Raw genomic sequence first — 19,421 nt, forward strand, 5'->3', positions numbered from 1 at the left:
AAGTGTAGAGAAGGGAAAGTAGGAAGAAACATGGACGGACAGGGGGAAACACACTGGAAACAATAAGGGGGGGGGGGACACAGGGACATCCAAGGAAGGGAAGGAAGAGGGGGAAGGGGAAGGTATGCTCTAAGGGGGAGGACAAGCATCTCAAGGGGGGGCCTGGGGAGCAGGGGTAAACAGTGCTCCGTATCCAGGTGAAGACTGGAACGTCAACCAGTCAAACCACGTCTTCGTGTAGCGATCACTCTCCGCAGGGGTAAGGGCCACCAATTCCTCCATTCTTTGAGTGAGCGCAATTTCAGCCAGCCATTCACTAATCGTGGGAGGTTCAATAGACCTCCACCTGCGGGGAATAACCGTACGTGCTGCTTGAAGCATGTAACTAAGGAGGGATTTTTGAAAGGAACTGGCAGACATTGGAAGATGGGACAGTAAAGCAGCTTCCGGAGAACTAGGGATAGTTAGTTTTGTCACCTCCCGAGTCACCCTAAGAACCGTGGACCAGAAGGATGACAATTTGGGGCACGCCCACCATATGTGTGACATGGTGCCCACCGAGTCCCCACATCGCCAGCATGAGTCAGGAACCATAGGGAACCAACCATGAAGTTGGACCGGTGTGCGGTACCAGCGGGAAAGCACTTTATAATTCGTCTCTTGAGCCTTGCACGCTACCACCGATTTATGAGATAGCTGAAAACACTTTTGGGCCGGGGTTAGTGTTAAGCCCAGTTCCTGTTCCCATGCTGCACAATATGTAGGCAAGGCGGAATGATAGCGAGAAAGCAGAATGCGATATAGAAAACCAATAGTGTGTAGGGGTACCGGGGGTGCTAGACATAGCTTCTCGAATGTGGTCAGGTCTCTATGCAATGTCGCATTTCGCTTAACCGAGGTATAAAAATGTTGGAGCTGCGTATAAATAAAAAGGCCACTGCCTTCGGAGGACCTGTGCCGCACAAGAGAAGCCATGGGCAGCAACGCAGCAGAGGAGAGTGCATGATAAAAACGCAGAGGGAGCACATCAGGGACCTTCAGTAGACACCTGGGGGACATACCCGGGGGGAATGCAGGGTTACCTGTCACAGGGAGCATGGGTCCGTTACGGTCGATCAAAGAATCCCTCAACCTCCGGTCACAAAGGGCAGTCAGCGTCTGTCGCGAGGTAAAAGATAAAGAGGGCAGGGAGGAGGGAGGCGGGGGCCATGTCCACGGCAGTCCAGCCAACTCTCCCGGGTAGATATCATGTGCCACTCGTACCCAGAGTTTCGATTCAGAATTGTGTAGTAAATCCAACAGTCTGGCGTGCATGGCAGCCAGATAGTATAGACGACAATCCGGGAGGCCCAGGCCCCCCTCCCCCTTTGGACGGAATAGCACTCTACGGTTAAGCCTCGGTCGCCCCCCGTCCCAGATAAAAGAGCCAAACCTACCATGCATGGTACGCCAATATGAGGCAGATAGGGTGATTGGGATTGTCTGGAGTAAATACAACAATTTAGGCAAGAGGGTCATCTTTAAGGCGTTCACCCTCCCAAACCAAGAGATGGGTCTGGTCTGCCACCGGTCCAGGTAGGTATTAAACTGGGGAAGAAGTGGGGCAAAATTACGATGATACAAAAGAGATAAGTCCGAAGGGACCACAATCCCTAAATATTTTATGCCTTGGGTCGGCCAAGCGAAAGGGAAATTCCTCCTAAGTAAATCTACCACAGAGAGCGGGAGGGAAACGTTCAAAGCCTCAGATTTAGACACATTAATTTTAAAATTAGACCATTTCCCAAATTCGGACACCACGGACATCAAGGAGGGGAGTGAAACATGAGGGTTGGTAACGTAGACCAATAGGTCGTCAGCAAAGACCGAGCACTTATACTCAGCATCTCCAATCCTAACCCCCGAGATGTCCAGATTGTTACGGATAGAGGCCAGGAGATGCTCCATAACTAATACATATAAGAGGGGAGATAAGGGGCAACCCTGGCGAGTACCATTATGTATGGAAAAAGAGGGGGAAAGATATCCGTTAATCCGCAACCTAGCTGAAAGAAGTTGATATAGGGACATAATTTTACTTGTGAGGACCGGACCCAGACCGATAGCACCCAGAACCTCCCTGATGGACGACCACGAAATTCGATCAAACGCTTTTTCAGCGTCAAGGGATAGAATCATTAAGGGGATCTTTCTGGATTGGGCAAAGTGCATAATATCTAAGGTTTTTAAAGTGTTGTCGCGTGCTTCCCTCCCCGGAACAAAGCCAACCTGATCAGGGTGAATCAACTGAGGCAAAGAAGACCCCAACCTATTCGCAATCAATTTAGAGAACAGCTTAAAGTCCAGATTCAATAAGGAAATGGGCCTATAGCTGGAGCAGAGCTGTGGATCCTTGTCAGGTTTGGGAAGCACTGCGACGTGGGCCATAGTAGATTGGGAGGGAAAGGGGCATTCAGGGCCCACCGCATTAAATCAGTAAAGGGTCCAGCCGCTCCCCAAATTTCCTATAAAATGCCGCAGTATACCCGTCTGGGCCCGGGCTCTTACCCCCCGGTAGAGAGGAAATAACCCCAAGGAGCTGTTCCACTGTAAATGGGGCATCAAGTTCAGCTGACACCTCAGCAGACAGTGCAGGGAGCCCAGGTCGAGGGAAAGAGACAGGGTCAGGGCGGGCAGCGGCAGGTAGACTATATAAATCAGTGTAAAATTGGCAAAACTCCTCTGCTATTTCCGGGGTAGTATGAACCTTCTCACCAGAGTGCCGTTTAACACACGGGATATGGGTCGTGGCTATGCGTTCCCTGAGGGCCCTGGCGAGCATACGCCCACTCTTATTCCCGAATTCGTAGAACTTACTTCGGCATAAGTGCAAGGCCCGTCTGGAAGAGGCGTCCAAGAGACGTCTAGCCTCCTGACGCGCCAACATCAGGTCACCCAATACAGAAGTAGAGAAAGCCCGTTTATGAGCCAGCTCTAGGTCTGCCACCTTCCCTAAAGCACGCTTCAGAGCATGGGCCTTCTCTCTTTTAAGCCTAGTGCCGTGTTTAATAAAAATCCCCCGGATCACACATTTGACTGCTTCCCATTTCGTCAGAGGGGACGTAGGATCCTGTGCATGGTCAAGAATGAAATTAGCAATCGACCTTTCCACATCGGCAACGCATACAGGATCAAGCAAGAGCGATTCATTGAGGCGCCAGGTCCATTCCCCCCTGACCATGGAAGACAAACGCAACGTGCACAGAACCGGGGCATGGTCTGACCAAAGAATATTCCCCATCTGAGAGGAGGTCACCCAGGGGAGTGCGTTATGTTGTACGAGAATATAATCAATTCTGCTATAGGAATTGTGGGAGGGCGAATAGAAGCTAAAGTCCTTATCCGTTGGGTGGAGCAGGCGCCAAACATCGCAGAGTTGCAGCAGCGCGAAGGTCCGCTTAAGGCGTTTAATAGCAGTATAGGAAATAGAGGAGCGCCCCGATGAGTTATCTAGGACCGGGTCTAAGGTAAGGTTGAGGTCCCCACAGAGAATGAGTGTGCCTCGGAGAAGTGGCATGACCTCATCCACTAACTGCAGCAAAAACGCAATTTGGTTAACATTTGGGGCATAGACATTCAGCAAAGTAACCTCGTGACCACCTATCAGGAGTGAAAGAAACACATATCTAGCATCAGAGTCAATCCTACAGTTCAGGACCTGGTGAGGGAGGGATTTATGAACAGCAATCACTTTCCCACAGGACCTGGAGGAAGGATTATCAGCACAATACCATGTAGTGTAGTGTGGATGTTTGAGGGAGGGAGCATGTCCTACCTTGAAGTGGGTTTCTTGAAAACAAACCAACTGCACTTTCTGTTTATGGAAATGGTGAAGTACCTGGGATCGCTTTTCTGGAGTATTCAGCCCCTTGGCATTATATGTAGCAATCTTAAGATCCGCCCCAGACATAATGGGAGATAAAAGTGATAATTAGCAAGTCAGAAGTATGCAATCCCCAGAAGACCAGGGCCGGGGAGGGAGGGGACACACAAGGGGCAGTGGGGACACAAGAAGGGAAAACCACAGGGAGTGAAGACACTAGACAGGCGAGGAAGGGGAAGACACCCAACAAACAGAAGAAAAAAAAAAAAAAAACGAAGAGGAGCTTTGGGGGGGGGAAAGAAATATAAGCAAAGAGTAGAGAAGACCAGAGAAGACAAGAGTGGAAACAGCAGTAGAAGACAGAAAACAAACTACTGCCGCAGTATCTTAAGAAATAACACACTAACAGCAAGAACCCAAGGCACTTAGACCCTAGGGCTCGCAACCTATGAGGGGGAGGAGTAAGTCAGACTACAAAGACACAATAGAGGAGCTCCCTCTACCACTCTCAAAGAAAATTAGTAGAGAAAAAACATGAACCCCTACCGGAATAGGAAAGGGGGCGGGGACAGAAAGGAGTAAGGTCAGAAACAGGAAGAAGAGCAGGAGACACAGGAAAACTGTATCAGCACAATTATGAAAACTGTAATACAGTGCAAACAGCACAATAGATAGCACTCAAGTGTACCCACGTCCGACACCCACTCCCACCAGGACTCTCAATTAGATGGTAATACAGTGCAAACAACATAAGAGTTATCACACACTTGTTCCAACGTTCGACATCCACGCCAACCAGTTCACTTAGGCCTCGGAGAGGGGCCATCAGGATGATGTTGTAGAGATGCGCGAACGTCCCTTCGGGGAGGACCTCTCGGAGGGAGACCAGTTCTTGACGTCTTTGCAGGAGGCGAAACCAGTCCCCGGGGGGTGCGCTGCAAAGTGCGTTTGGTGGAGTAAGCCTGCAGCAAAGGCCAATCCGGCAGAGATAGATCGGTAATGCCCAAGTCCTGCAGGAAACTGGGCAGGTCATCCGGTGATTTCAGGGAGAGAAAGCGTCCATTGTGTTTCACATTAAGAGAAAATGGAAAGCCCCACCGATATTGGATCCCCCGTTCACGGAGGGCAGATAGGAGAGGCTTTAGTGCGGCTCGTTGCGCCAATGTGTGGCGAGAGAGATCTTGATAGAGTTGAATGGGCACGTCCTTATACAAAATCCGCTGGCGGCGTCTAGCATTATAGAGAATGTCCTCCTTCAGTGCATAAAAATGAATCCGGCAAATTACATCCCGGGGATTAGTATCATCAGAGCTGGGGGGGTCTCAGGACCCTGTGAGCCCTGTCCATTTCAATATGTGCATCAGGAGGACGGTCTAAAAGGCCATTGAAGATAGAAGTGAGAGCGACCCACAGTTCATCAGAGGTGACCGCCTCCGGCAGACCCCGTATACGGATGTTGTTCTGACGACTGCGGTTCTCTAGATCATCAATGTGCTGTTGCAAGGAAAACAATTGGTCTTTGTGGCTATTGACCAAGGATTGTAGAGCTTGGACAGAGGTAGAGGTAGAGTCATGAGCAGTTTCCACCACAGAGACCCTGGTCGTAAGAGTAGATAGTTCAGAACGAAATTGCGCAAACTCCTGTTTGCATTCCTGCACAATTGTATTAGCAAGATTAGAAATGTCCGCCTTAGTGGGGAGACTCCGAACCAGAGACTGGAGATCCGCCAGAGTTATAGGAGTGGATGGAGGCTGGGTGCCCTGCAGGGCAGCCTGGGGGCCATGCAAGGTCTCAGGGAGGAAGCCAGGTGGATTCTGCATGGAGTAGCTCATATGAAACACTGAAGGAGTAGAGTCCAGGCTACAAGCAGGAGGAGCAGAAGGTGGTAAGTCCGCAGCAGCCCTGGGTGTGCTACAATCAGGTCCCTCAGGATGCGCCAGAGGATCAGGGGGGGGGAGAGTGATCAGCCCCCACATCTGGAGATAACACCGGTGCCTCAAACCAGGGGGACCCCGAGGACCACTGCGGGGATTGGGCCTGCACCGGATCAGGGGGATGCAAGGGAGGTCCCAGAGCCATGCTAATCCCAGGGGACCCGGCCGGCAGCAGTGTCACGGAGGTGGACTGTGCACTAGGAGAAGAGGCTCTCAGCATGGTGCCCACTAGATGAGGAGGAGAAGGCCCAATCGGAGGCTGCAGCTGTGGTAGTGGAGGGGTTAAACTACAGTCTCCCGTCAGGAGATCCAGGGGCTGAGGCCTCAGAGGAGTATGCTCCCACAGTGGAGCAGTGAGCGAGGGCCGAGCAGCCTCAGGGGTCAGATGCGGAGTATGCTGACTCACCGTCCGGAGCTCCGGGCTCGCGGCGTGTTCCGGCGGCGGCACAACCCCAGGAAGGCGAGGAGACAGTCGGGCGGTGCGCGGCGACTCCGCAGCAGCAGTCGGGACCTCCAGCAGCGGTGCAGGTACGGGTCCCTCACGATCTCCGGCAGCGGATGATGTAGGAGGAGATTTAGGTGCAGAATGAGAGAGGCAGAGCTCCGGTGCAGGGCCTTCCAAAATGGCGCCCGGCAAAGCCGACCGAGGCGCAGATCCTGAGCGGAGGTTCTGGGAGCGGGTGAAATAGCTCTCCAGGTCCATCTGAGGGGTCAGAGGTGTTGAGGCCGGCTTCTTCTTCCCTCTCCTGTGAGTTTTCCCCATTAAATCCAGCAGGGTGAGCAGGTTCTGTAAGCGGCAAGCAGGAGCTCTAACTAGCACGTCCTCACACGGCCATGAGCAGACCACGCCCCCGTCATCTCCCTTTTTAAGGGGAGCGTCAACCATACAGGAACTTTATAGTTGTTTATAAACCGGTCCATATCAGCTTTGAACAAAAGGTAAACTTTATCATTTGCTTCTTCCAAACGGGCTCCTAATTTTACCTTTAACTCTATCAAATCCTTATCAAAAGGACGTCTATCTTTCGCCTGCATTTTTTCCACAAGACCATCCAATACACCTCCATACTTTGTCGGTACATACACCTCTTCCTTCTTCTTTTCTTCAGCAACCTTTCTGGTTGGCACTTCTTCTAATGCAACTTCCTCTTCCCTATTTCTTTTAACTCCTTCCTTTTTTCTTGTATGTTTCTTAGGACAACCACTTACCACGTGATCCTCCCCACCACACAGATGACACTTCCTTTTTTTTTTGTACAAACATCTGCCTCATGCCCTGCCTCCTGACACTTAAAGCACCATGAATAGGTACACAAGTCTTTCCTATGTCCATATTGTTTGCACTTTCCACAAAAATCTTCCATTCCAGAAAAGTATAAGTCACCATTTACTGGCCCGATCTTAAATCGCCCAGGTGGAACAGTAACCTTACCGTCTGTATCTTGCTTAAATTTAAACCAAAATTTCCATTTCGTGGTCCAGAGACCATAATGATTCAAAACTTTTCCTTTCGGCGAAACAGTCTCACAGAATCTGGACAGGAAAACTAAGATGTCCTCCTCCAAAACATAAGGGCTATACATCCTTACCGTGACTAACCTCACCCGGTTCAGAAAGTGCGGGATTACTTCCACTCCCTCCAACACCGGGTGACTTCTGCATTGCTGGTACTTGTTACACACTGAATTAAAAACTTCTTCAGAGATGAAGATGACGTCATAATACCCGCTTCTTGGAAATTCTAACATAGATAAAATTTTGTCCTTCTTTATATCCAGTAGACCAAAAAGGATCTCCTCCACTACAAAGCATAGTCCTCTTTCCTTTTTGCAGGCGTCCACCAAAGAAATCCGAACTCCGTTTCGTATTTTCGCATACTCGGGGATTCCTTCCAACTGTGTTCTACTTACTCCAGCCATAATCTGCAGAAAGCACCTCCCCCACTGTAGGCAGGTAGGTGGTGATCGCTCCTCGTTGCCCGGGGACTAAGCCGAAACCCTGAAGTCAGCAAGGGGGTTTAGTTCCACCACAAGGATGGGACGATCCCCCAGGGAAAAGGTGCGGGTACCCCGGGCACCTTCCAGCCAGAACAAGCAAGATTTATCTAAGAGCCGAGGAACATGCTCTCGCATCACCCAAAGTGCAAGAAAAAGTGCAAACGTGTTACACTAAAAAAGTGCACAAAGGATGCGGTCTATTGCAAGCCCTTCTCCGATAGGAGAGAGGCCCCCCAACAAACCTTACCCTTCGCCTTCGGACCAAAAGATACCTGCGAGGTTCCAGGTTCGATGTCCCTTTTCGCCGAAGCTACTAGGGGACCACAGCAGGAGTACCCTGGGTGTTTGCAGGGAGGTGCGGAACCTAATGGCCACACACACCTCCCCTAGACCGCCAGGAGGGACACCCAGAAGGGCTACCGCATCCTGACAAATCCTGTGAACACACAACACGCAAAAAGTGACACAGTGAGACAAAAAGAAATAAATAAGTGAATGTGTGCAGATATACTGCCCGGACATCCGGCCGGATCTATAAAAATTTCTCTGATCCAAGCCAGAAGGCCGGGAATCAAGAGGTGAGTGCCACAAGGTGAAGAGATTATGGTGCCCGTGCTTCAACTCAGTGAGCCAATACTCCCAGTGAGTTTCGGCACCTCGGGGTCACCACTCCCTGAGGCACAAAAGTACCTCGGCTCTAGACCCTCTCAGCCTCATGGCGAGACCCGGAGGGAACAAGTCACATCGGGGCAGCCGTCGAGCTGATTCCTCAGAACCAGCCCCGGAAAGCCCTGGTACACCTGCATCCTCCATGCAGCACCCATCCCCACCAGCCCCATACCGGCGTCACCGTACACCGGCATGAAAAACTGATAAGAACAGATTTTTTTTTTTTTTTTTTTTTATTGAAAAGGAAATATAAAATACATAACCAAGTAAATCATTCAAAAAATTACGTATTCATCTGAAAACACATGAATAACACATATACAATATACACAGGAAGCATGTCTTTACATGTACATATAACAAAAAGCTTTCCCTTCATGACTTTCCCTCAGAAAAAGTAAATTGCAGCGGATTCTGTCCCTCCAACTGTCCCTTCATATCAGGATATAATCTGTAAGAAAAGAAAAAGAAAGACAAATAAGAATACAATCATAACCAGTGATTCCATTTTTTGTGTTTCCAGATCCCCTCTGCATCATCAGAACCATAGTTTTACCTATCACATAATACGTAAAGGTACATTTTACCACGGATCATGCCCAGACACTCCTTCACACTTACTTCAGTTTGATTGAAAATCCTAATATTCCTTACATCCCACAGAACCTCTTTTACACAATTTACTATGAACCATAACACTCTTGCCTTCTCTCTCTCCACTGCACACAAACCAAACATCATCATATTAAAGGATAAGATCTCAATTCCAGTAAGATTTTTAATTAGACCAGACATTCTTCTCCACACAGACTTGGCATAACCACACTCCCAAAACACATGTACATAATTCTCACATCCACCGCAACCATCCCTGGGACACACTTCACTGTCTACCAATCTCCTTCTCCTCTGAAATTCCCTTGTTGGCAGGCACCCATGAGCTAACATCCAAGACAAGTCCTTTTGTTTATTTGTCAGTTCCTTGTGACTGACATTTTTCCACACTACCTTACAATCCTTCTCAGACAGACCTCCCACACATTCCACTGTTTCTCTCTGCTCCAACACTTTCATCACCTTTTTACTATCATTCCATTCAGTCACACATTCCAGATTATTTTTCCTGACACACCGCCCTATTCTCTGATAGAACCATGGAACCTCAAAACTTACAGGTACCCTTAAGTCCCTTTCCATTAGCTTATATTTCAACAACACATTACCAGCCAAATACCTTACCATGCACCCAAACACACATTCCTTCTTACTTACAGCGAGACAAAAAATAACATACTTCACAGCCAGGAACACTTCCACATTCATCATTCCTTTCCCACCATGCATTCTGCTTTTCACCACCTTCCCACGACTCAATTTCTCCATCCTTGAATTCCATAAGAAAACAAAGATCTGCCTGACAATTCTTGCCAGACACCTATCCGGTGGAGGAAACACATAATTAACACAAAGCAAAATAGGAATTATAACAGCTTTAATAACCAGAATCCTTCCCTCAATCGATAAAGTCCTTAAAGACCAGAAGTTTATTTTATTCCCCACCCTCCCCAAAACCATCTCCCAACTTTCTTTCCCATACAAATCATTATCAAACACCACCCCAAGCACTTCCACACCCCCCTCTCTCACAGGCCACTCGCACAACCCACTCTCTCCCCACCCCTCAAAAAATTTACAACCACTCTTCCCAACATTAAGCTTAAACCCACTCATTAAACAGAAACACTCAATCAATAACTTAGCACGCCTTACCCCTGCCATAGACTTACATACAACAGTAACATCATCCATGTAACCAATCACTCGCATATCCTTCCCATGACTACCAGGTATTTCTATACCCCGCATCACCTTATCTCTCCTAATCATCCCCAACAAAGGCTCAATCATACAAATGAAAAGAATTGGCGACAGGGGACACCCCTGCCGCACTCCCGATTTTATACTCACCTCCCTACTCAGAAAACCATTGACCTGAATCTTACTATAAATGTCCCTATACAAACATTCAATCCACTTCACCATTCTGTCCGGCACATTCATCCTCCTCAAAACCCTAAACAATAAATCATGCACCACCCTATCATACGCTTTTTCAAAATCCACCGTAACAACAGCCACACCTTGCTTCCTAGTTTTACAGTCCCACAATACATCCCTCAGACCTAACAGACATTCAGAAATCTTACGATCAGGCACTGCACACATTTGCTCCTCACCTACCATACAATCAATCACATCCTTTAACCTATTCGCAATAACTTTAGCAATAATTTTGTAATCACAATTCAAGAGCGCTACAGGCCTCCAATTTTTAAGATCCCTCTTATCCCCTTTTTTAAACAATAACACAGTCACACTCTCACTCATACTTTTGGATAACTTCCCTCTCCTAAGTACTTCCTTACACACCTCCCATACATAATCCCCTAACATATCCCAAAACACAAGATAAAATTCCACAGGCAAACCATCACTCCCTGCCACCTTTCCTTTCTTCATCCCATTCACAGCATCCTCCACCTCACTCTTCCTCACATCCTCTTCCATAAAGAACCCATCAATTTCATCCAAACGCTTATCCACATATCCCAAACATTCCTCCTCTAGAGTCACGTCCCTCTCCTTCTCTGTGAATAAATCAGAATAAAACTTCCACACTTCCTCTAACACCTCATCCTTACCAAAGACCTCTACCCCATCATTCTTAAAAACACTCATCTCAGTTTTTTTACTGAATGCCTTTTTAAAGAAAAATTTGGTACATTTCTCATCCTTCTCTTTCACTTCAACCCTAGCCTGTGCAATAATCTTCCTTCCATTCCTCTCCAGACACTCATTCACACTTCCACGAGCTTCCTCAATCTCCTTCTCAACACTCATTCCCAAACGCCTCAATTCATACAAATACTCTAACCTTCTTTGCCATCTCTCATACTCTTCTCTATCTTTCCTCCCTTTCTCACACCCTTTTTTTAATAAAAAACCTTTTAGTCTCTAACTTCACCCACTCCCACCACTCAACCACACTATAAAATGCATCCTTCCTCAACACCCATCCATCAAAACGCTCCCTATATTCTTGTAATACACATTCATTATCCAATAAAGACACATTCAACTTCCAAACACCCTTCCCATACTCACTCAGACCACCACCTTTTACCACACATTCAATCCAGGCATGATCCATGAACGGTAACCTCCTCCGTCTGAAATTAGAAACAGACAGTTTTGAGACAAAAATAAAATCAATACGCGAACTTGTATTGTTAGAAAAATATGTATAACCGATAGTACCATCATTATGGGCAACAAAGGAATCCTTTAACCCAAATAAATTTACAATCTCTTTAAGCTGCTTACTAGTACTGTCTAAACCAGACCCACCACCCACCGTAGTACTACTCCTATCCACCTCTGTTATTTTACAATTGAAATCCCCTATAAGGAACACATCATCCCTCCCACTCAAAAAGAAATATAATTTCTCAAACACCTCCCCTCTTTCCTTCCTCCCAGTTGGAGCATAAACATTAATTACTTTATACATGAAACCCCTGAAAATAAAATGCACTAATAATACCCTACCCGGAACAATATGGACAACTTTTTTAACAACAAACTCATTACTTTTGAACAAAATCCCCACCCCCGAATTACGTTCCATTGAACCAGACCATACCGATTGCCCATAAGGCCAGGAGATATTTGGCTCCCTATCCAAGCAGCACTCCTGGAGACCTAAAACATCAAAAGAATATCCAGAAAGTAAATAAAAAATGGCGGATCTCCTTTCTAAAGATCTAATACTGCGGACATTTAGGGAACCAATTGTTAAACTCATTCAAACATTTGAAGGAAAAAAAGGAAATACAAAATCAAGCATTATCAAAAGGAGGCCTAGCCTTTCCCCGACCTCTACCCTTATTTTTTGCCTCCCCTTCCTTAAACTGAAGAGTCTTTGTCAATTTTTTAACTGAACAGTCCTCCAAATAACCTGTGCCCAGGGAGGATAAAGAGGAGTCAGAATCAATCTGACATGACGACCCTCCACCTGCCTCCTCCCTTCCCGGGCTAGGAAAGTCCTCAATCCTTTGACTCTGAGGAGTCGGACAGTCATCCTCCGATTCTTCCACCGGCATCTTTCTCTTCAGGGATTCTTTGTCCACAGTCATCTCCTCTGGGGGATCAGAGGCCCCCGAAACAGAGGCCCCCGAAACAGACTCCGCCTTCTCCCCCTCTGCCACCAAAGCATCCGGAACAGACCTAGAAATGGAAGGAAAAACAGGGGCAGACTCTGCTTCACTGGTCAGCACGCTAACCTCTGCATCGCCTGCCCTGGCAGCATTGGAGTCCTCAGGAACTGTCCCACCTCGAAGAGCCATTGCATATGATCGGGGTGCCCCGGACTGGTAAGTGGGGCAACTCCTAGCCAGGTGATCTGAAGAACCACAGAAATGACACTTGCGTTTCTCGGGACAGTCTGTAGTGCGGTGATCAGGCTTGTGGCAGCTCCTGCAAACTTGCCCGGTTGTACAGTTCTCTCTGGTATGACCAAAGCAAAAACAGTCCCGGCAAAAACTTGGCATCCCCGGGTAGTGCAGAAACCCCCTGTTGTTCTCTATCGCAAAGTTCTGTGGGGGGTGACAAAAACCTTCAGCACCACCCTCGGAGGCAGGCCTAAACTCCACCCAAAAACGTCTCATGCCTGTGAAAGTCCCCAGGATGTTATTTTTCCTCTCCGCACCAGAAACAGACACAATACCTTCTTAGAAAGGTCTGGATCACCTCATCCCGCACAAAAGGGTTGTACATATGTACTACCACTGTAACTTTCTTAGGCCGAGCCTCGCAGGAAATGAATCGGATCCCGTGTAGGTCAGGGTGAGAAGCATTCTCCTTACTCCGGTAGAGACAGGTACGGAGATCATCCAGGTTGTAGAAGGTCACGTCAAAGAATCCTTGGCTGGGAAAGACCTGGACACAGAAGATGGAAGCATGCGGCATCCTCAGCACTCCCTCCACGACCTTCTGCTGGTCATGCAAAATCCCGTAGGCACTCCTCTTTTCCTCCTCGATAAACATCCGTACTGGATTAGGAGCGTTCGGCGCATTAGCCATCCTCTCCGGCAGACCCGTCCTCCGATGATCACCTTCCCTTTATCTTGGGACTAAGCCCTCTCCCCAATAGCAGCAGGTGAGTGAAGCCCAGGCAATAAACCTGGGCGATCCCACAAGGCCGAGGAGAGGGGTACCCGAATACCTTAGGGCAAGACACTTGATCTTAGCCAAAAGGCCGAGAAGCGATAACCGTGAAAGGGGCGGGCCCAACAATGTCCCCTTCATGTGCACTATCACTGCTTGCAGGAAGGGAGGCTGGCTGGCAGCCTCCCATACACACTCTGGCTAGGTGGCAGTCAACCACCAGTACACACAGCAGACTCTAAACCCATATCATTATTGCTAAGCAGCAAGACAGGAGCCCATTGCACTCTGATGGAGCATTTTTAAATGCAATCCATAACCCGGATTTGCCAGGAACCCTTCTTACTCCTCCTACTTGCATGTGACACTGGGCTTAGGATCTGCATAGGAAACACACACACAAGCACACACCTACCTTTGTTGCCTGCAGATGCCTCCTTGGCTGTCCCCAAACGGTATCAAACCAACAGCCCCGGGAAGCTGTAAGGATAGAGGACATGCCTGCACCCTATGGACTCACTTGTTTGGGTTAAATCCGGGTTATTTGACAACCTATGGTGATGGTTCTGCTCAGGGCAGTGCTGATTCTCATAAAGCTGCCGGTTCTGTGAAGGTTCTAGGCGACATCACAATCTCCATGGTTACATACACAACAAAGGTGAGTTGTTGTTTACACTTTGCAAGGCCAGTGGAAGTGAGTGACATCATAGCACAGTAGTTCTAAGGGTTCTAGATGGATGCAACAATCTCCTGTTGCTTCTATGAAGGTTCTAGACGACATGACCAACCAGCTCCATAGTCACATACACAGCAAAGGTGAGATGTTGTTTACACCTCGTGATGTCAGTCTTATTGAGTGACATCATAGCACAGTGCTAAGGCTCCTGGACGCAGCAGCAATATCTCAATGGAGAATACATTTATATATGTGTATCTATCTATCTATCTATTTATATATATATATATATATATATATATTTATATATATATATATATATATATATATATATATATTTCTCCGCCGAAATCAGTTTTGAACCCGTTTTCACCTTTTTCTCCCTCCTTTTCCTCTTACTTTTTTTTCAAGTTTTTTCACGTTTTTCTTCTTTCCTCCTCTTTTCTCTGCGTATTATTCTTATTTTTCTTCTTTTTTTTCGTCTTATTCAGACCCTATCAATGCAGCAATGCTTATTCAATACCGCCAGCAGATGGAGACTCTGGGGTATAATTTTCAAAGGATTTATACAGATTTTTCCTTTCTAAATTTGTCGCACAGAAAGTTGCAGGCCAAATATGTGCAACATTTCTGCGACTTTAGCCTCTAGAGGATTTTTACAACATTGTGCATTGGTGCTGAATATATCAAAAGCGACTTTTCAGCGACAAAATGTCAGTCCATGTTGGGTAGGTGCACAATAGAATAGCCTAACCCTCTGTACTTTGGTCTATATTGATGCAGGACATAAGCAGCCAGCTGATGACCAATCCATTAGTGCAACGGATGGCCGGAAACATTTGTCTTTATCTTTGCAATACCACAGAACCAATGCATGGTCAATCAAAAGCAATGACACAGCTGTGTGAACAGCCAGGAGACCCCCATGTATGTCAATTAGGAAAATTCAGCAGCCACCAGCTAAAATACAGCTGCCTATCATGTCATGTCCAACCTGCACAGGTGTGCTGGCTGCTCAGATTATCCCATTAAGGAGGCCATTTATTCAGCAGCAGCAGAAGTCCTGTGCCTGGACGCTCCAACAGCGGCCAGACACAAGCAGCACCCACTTTTTCGGCTGCAGCAGCAGCAAGGCCCACAGGACTAGCTAGCAAGCAAGCAAGTAGCAATGAAACTAGGAATCTTTCTTTTTAACACTGTAATGGGGTGGTGCACTGTACCCGAAGATACTGCCATATCGGGTCAATGCATAGGGCGACGAAAGCAAGCTTCGAAATTTTCCCCGTTCTCAAAAATCCATTTAATATATGGTCCCCAGATAGGGGACGTATCAGAAATTAAACTGATAAGAACAGATTTTTTAACTTGGCTACCCCTGAGGGGTATCTTTTTATTTAGATTTCATAAAATTTTACAAAGTGCATTACGATTTTTAAATATTGTTTTTACAATAATTTTTTTTTGATAAAATCACATATCACATATAACAATAAAAGTTCACATAAATACAATCATAATACACTTAAAATAGGCACTTGGTGGCTTTACAAAAGGGCGTTCCATTCATTAAAATACCATTTTCTATCTAATAAAGGATGATATTTCTTGTCTAATAAAAAGTACTGGTACATATCACTAAAACAAAGAGCTAAAACATCATTCACAGATAAAATCTCATGCTTAAAAAGTAAAATGTTTCTGGCATTCCATAGATCTGCTTTAACACAATTTATGATCTTCCATGCCATTATCTCTTGAGTCTGTGTTGGGCATTCCAGACATCTATAAAAAACAGCTGCAGAGTTGAAGTCCTTTATTCCTGTTATCTTCTTCACCAGAGGGAGTATTTTAGTCCATATCCTTTTTGCATAAAAACAAGTCTAGAAAAGGTGGTACACAGTCTCGGGTTCCTGGCAGCCCTCCCTGCAGTGTTGGCCATCCTTCTTCGGAGCTGGAATGCCCGGCATGGAAGACACTTGTGTAGGCCAGATCTTTCTGGGAATTAAAAAGATAAATAATATTTGCTATCTTCCATATTTTCCTGCATTTCTCTTCATTAAAATTATTCACAGGGGCAATAAAACCACTTTCTTTAATATCTTTTAAAAGTTTTTTACTATTATTTATTTCATTAATACTTTTTCCGTTAAAGTTGTACAGGTTGAAAATTTTCTCTAAAATATTGTATTGTTGGGGAAGATTAAAAGCATAAGGACAGCTTAAAACAGTTTGAAACCACCCATTCCTCCTCATAAAAAAAACCTGTATTAAAACGGATAAAATGTGACCAGTAACTATCCTTAAAAAGTGTGCTAACACACATGCTAAAAAACTTGGTAAAAAGGAACTCCCTGATGTCGGGGAAGTCCTTTCCACCCGTACCATTTGGCTTCATGACGATCTCTCTTCTTAATTGTTCACTCTTGGAGCTCCATGATAAGGTAAAACATGCTTTAATAATTTTATTTAAAATCATTTCTGGGGGTGGAAAGACCATGCTAAGATACAATAAAATGGGTAAAATCACCATCTTTGTAACTAAAACCTTCCCCTCCATCGTTAGCTTTCTCATGTTCCACATACATATTTTTGTGTTTATTTTTTGAGCCACCAAGTCCCAGCTATTAAAACCATTGTTTGACTCACTGAAGGAGACCCCTAAAATCTGCACAGACTCAGACACAGGAATGGGTAAATCCCTTAAAAACAGTCCTCCTAGAAGGGCGCATGCGCGCAGCTCACTAGGAAGGACGCGTCCTCTGTGAGCTCCGTACCACTGGCCGGGATAAAGCTTCCTTAGCGCTGTTCATTCAGCTCCACCGACCTAAAACCTCTCCGAACGCTCCGGTGAACTCCTCAGCATGGATAGGACCAAGTCTGGCGGGTCGCAAAGATCACTCTCCCAGACTATCCCTGAGATCTTCAGAGCGGGCCCTAAATCCAACATGGCGCCGACCCCCTCGCGTGCCTCCAGCCCGCCGGCTGACGAGGAGGAGGACATAGCCGACTCTACACCACTACTGCCCTTACCTGCTGACCCACTAAATCCTGCTGATCTATACCGCTCCGTCCAGCTACTCTTCAAAACGGAACTGGGAAAGGCTGTGGCGGACTTCACGAAGCAGGTGGGTGAACTGGGTCAGAGGGTGTCAGATATTGAACTTTCTGACGCCATTGAAAGTGACTGCACACTCCTATCAGATCATTCTGAACGCATGGATATGCTTGAGCTAAAGATTGAGGACTTGGAGAACAGGTCGCATAGAGCAAACATACGCATTCGCGGCTTACCAAAATCGGTCACTGACCTCGCATAAGCGGTGCTAGATTTATTTACCAAACTAGTACCGCAAGTGGACACTGCACTGCTAAAATTGGATCGTATTCATAGGGGCTTAGGCCGCCCTAAAGGCCCGACATTCCCAGAGACGTTGTTCTCCGCTTACACTACGCGGAGATTCGGGACAAGATTTTACAAGCAGCACGTAATATCACTCCACTCCCGGGACTACCACCCTCAGTTCACCTATATGCTGATTTGGCTCCCTCCACCCTGGAGAGAAGACGCCACATGAGACCGGTTACACTTGCATTGCAGAAGGCCCAGATCCGCTACAAGTGGGGGTTCCCCTTTAACCTGCAATTTCAGATACGCTCCCAGACACATGTTGTGCGTACCCACTCCGAAGCCATGGAGATACTATATCAGGAGAATGTTCCATTTGATGACCAAGCTGCTCCCCCTCCTAAGTCACCAGCCCTCAAACCTATGTGGCAGCGCTCTGAGATGCCGCATAAGAGACATCGCTCTCACCCGCAGAAGCCTGGATGATGCCCGTCCACAGTTGCTTCCAGGTTTTCATCTACTGTTTGGGACTTATCTATGTTTTTTTCTTCTCCTATAGTCCGGGACTTTAATATGAACGTTCACCAGAGTTGTAGTTAGCTATGTCTGTTTACAGGTCTACTACCATTACCATGGCGCCTTAGAGGACCTGAATTTGTCGCACACTTTACTGACCCCTAGTCGGGGTTTGGGCCTGCTATTCTCCATATTCCTGGGCCGTTGGACTCTCATGTTGTCCCTGATGTGTGGGAAGTGTTGGACCCCTAGGGTTTATTGTTGGATCACTATGATAAGGTCTATACTCCCATTGGTTCTCCTGACATGTATTCTTCCTGTTTTTTCTTTCCTAGTTTTTGTTCTTTTTGTTCCTTCACGTTTTTTCTGTTTTAGTTTGCCCGGCCCCCCGTCCCTGTCATGTCCTGGGTCTTTGTACTTCTCTAGCTGTTCCCATCAGTGGTCTGTATCTATCCTCCTCTTATATCTTCCTACTGTTCGTCCTCTCTATTTGATCTTTCCGCTCAGCTTCTTCACAACTACCTCACGATTTCCTTATGTGTCGTCTTCTCTCTCATAATGTGAGGGGCTTTAACTCCCCCATGAAGCGGAAAAAGGCATTCATAGATTACCTGAAACACTCTCCTGATGTTATTAGTCTACAGGAAACCCATTTTACCACGTCTTCTTTCCCCAAATATTTCCTTACCAACTATTCTCGCAGTTACATGGCATCTTTTGTCTCTAAAACTAGGGGGGTCTTGACACTCTTGCATAATGATTTTCCACTCACGGTTAACTCCTCATATTCGGATCCTGAGGGGCGCTTCCTCATCCTGGAGGGCGTTCTTCTGGAGCGAAAGATCTGTCTTGTTAACTCATAGGCACCTAATGATGATCCTCTTTCCTTCTTTGTTCAATTAGTTAACAGGTTGAAGTCCATTACCTATGATGTTTTGTTGTGGATGGGAGATTTCAATATGGTTGTCAACGGCATGCGGGACAGGTCGCACACTGCTGGGTTCCGACGATCAGGTATGCAACAACGCCTTCTATTACAGCAATTTGTGGATCTTGATATGGCGGATGTATGGCGGGAACATAATTTGACCCAAAGGGGATACACTTACTATTCTCCCCCTCACTCTCTATACACCCGCATCGACTGGATGCTCACTAACACATTCTCACTTACCTCTTTATTATATGCAAGGC

The 19,421-nt window shown here is 46.6% G+C and overlaps 1 non-coding gene across 1 annotated transcript; it reads right to left on the reverse strand.

Annotated features, from left to right (window-relative positions):
* Positions 1-15,569: 15,569 nt before the first annotated feature.
* LOC130323965 (U2 spliceosomal RNA) lies at positions 15,570-15,751 on the reverse strand. Its single transcript, XR_008869136.1, has one exon. It is a non-coding gene; the product is annotated as a U2 spliceosomal RNA (small nuclear RNA).
* Between the last annotated feature and the right edge of the window lie 3,670 nt (positions 15,752-19,421).

Source organism: Hyla sarda, unplaced genomic scaffold, assembly GCF_029499605.1.
Source record: "Hyla sarda isolate aHylSar1 unplaced genomic scaffold, aHylSar1.hap1 scaffold_257, whole genome shotgun sequence".
NCBI lineage: Eukaryota > Metazoa > Chordata > Amphibia > Anura > Hylidae > Hyla > Hyla sarda.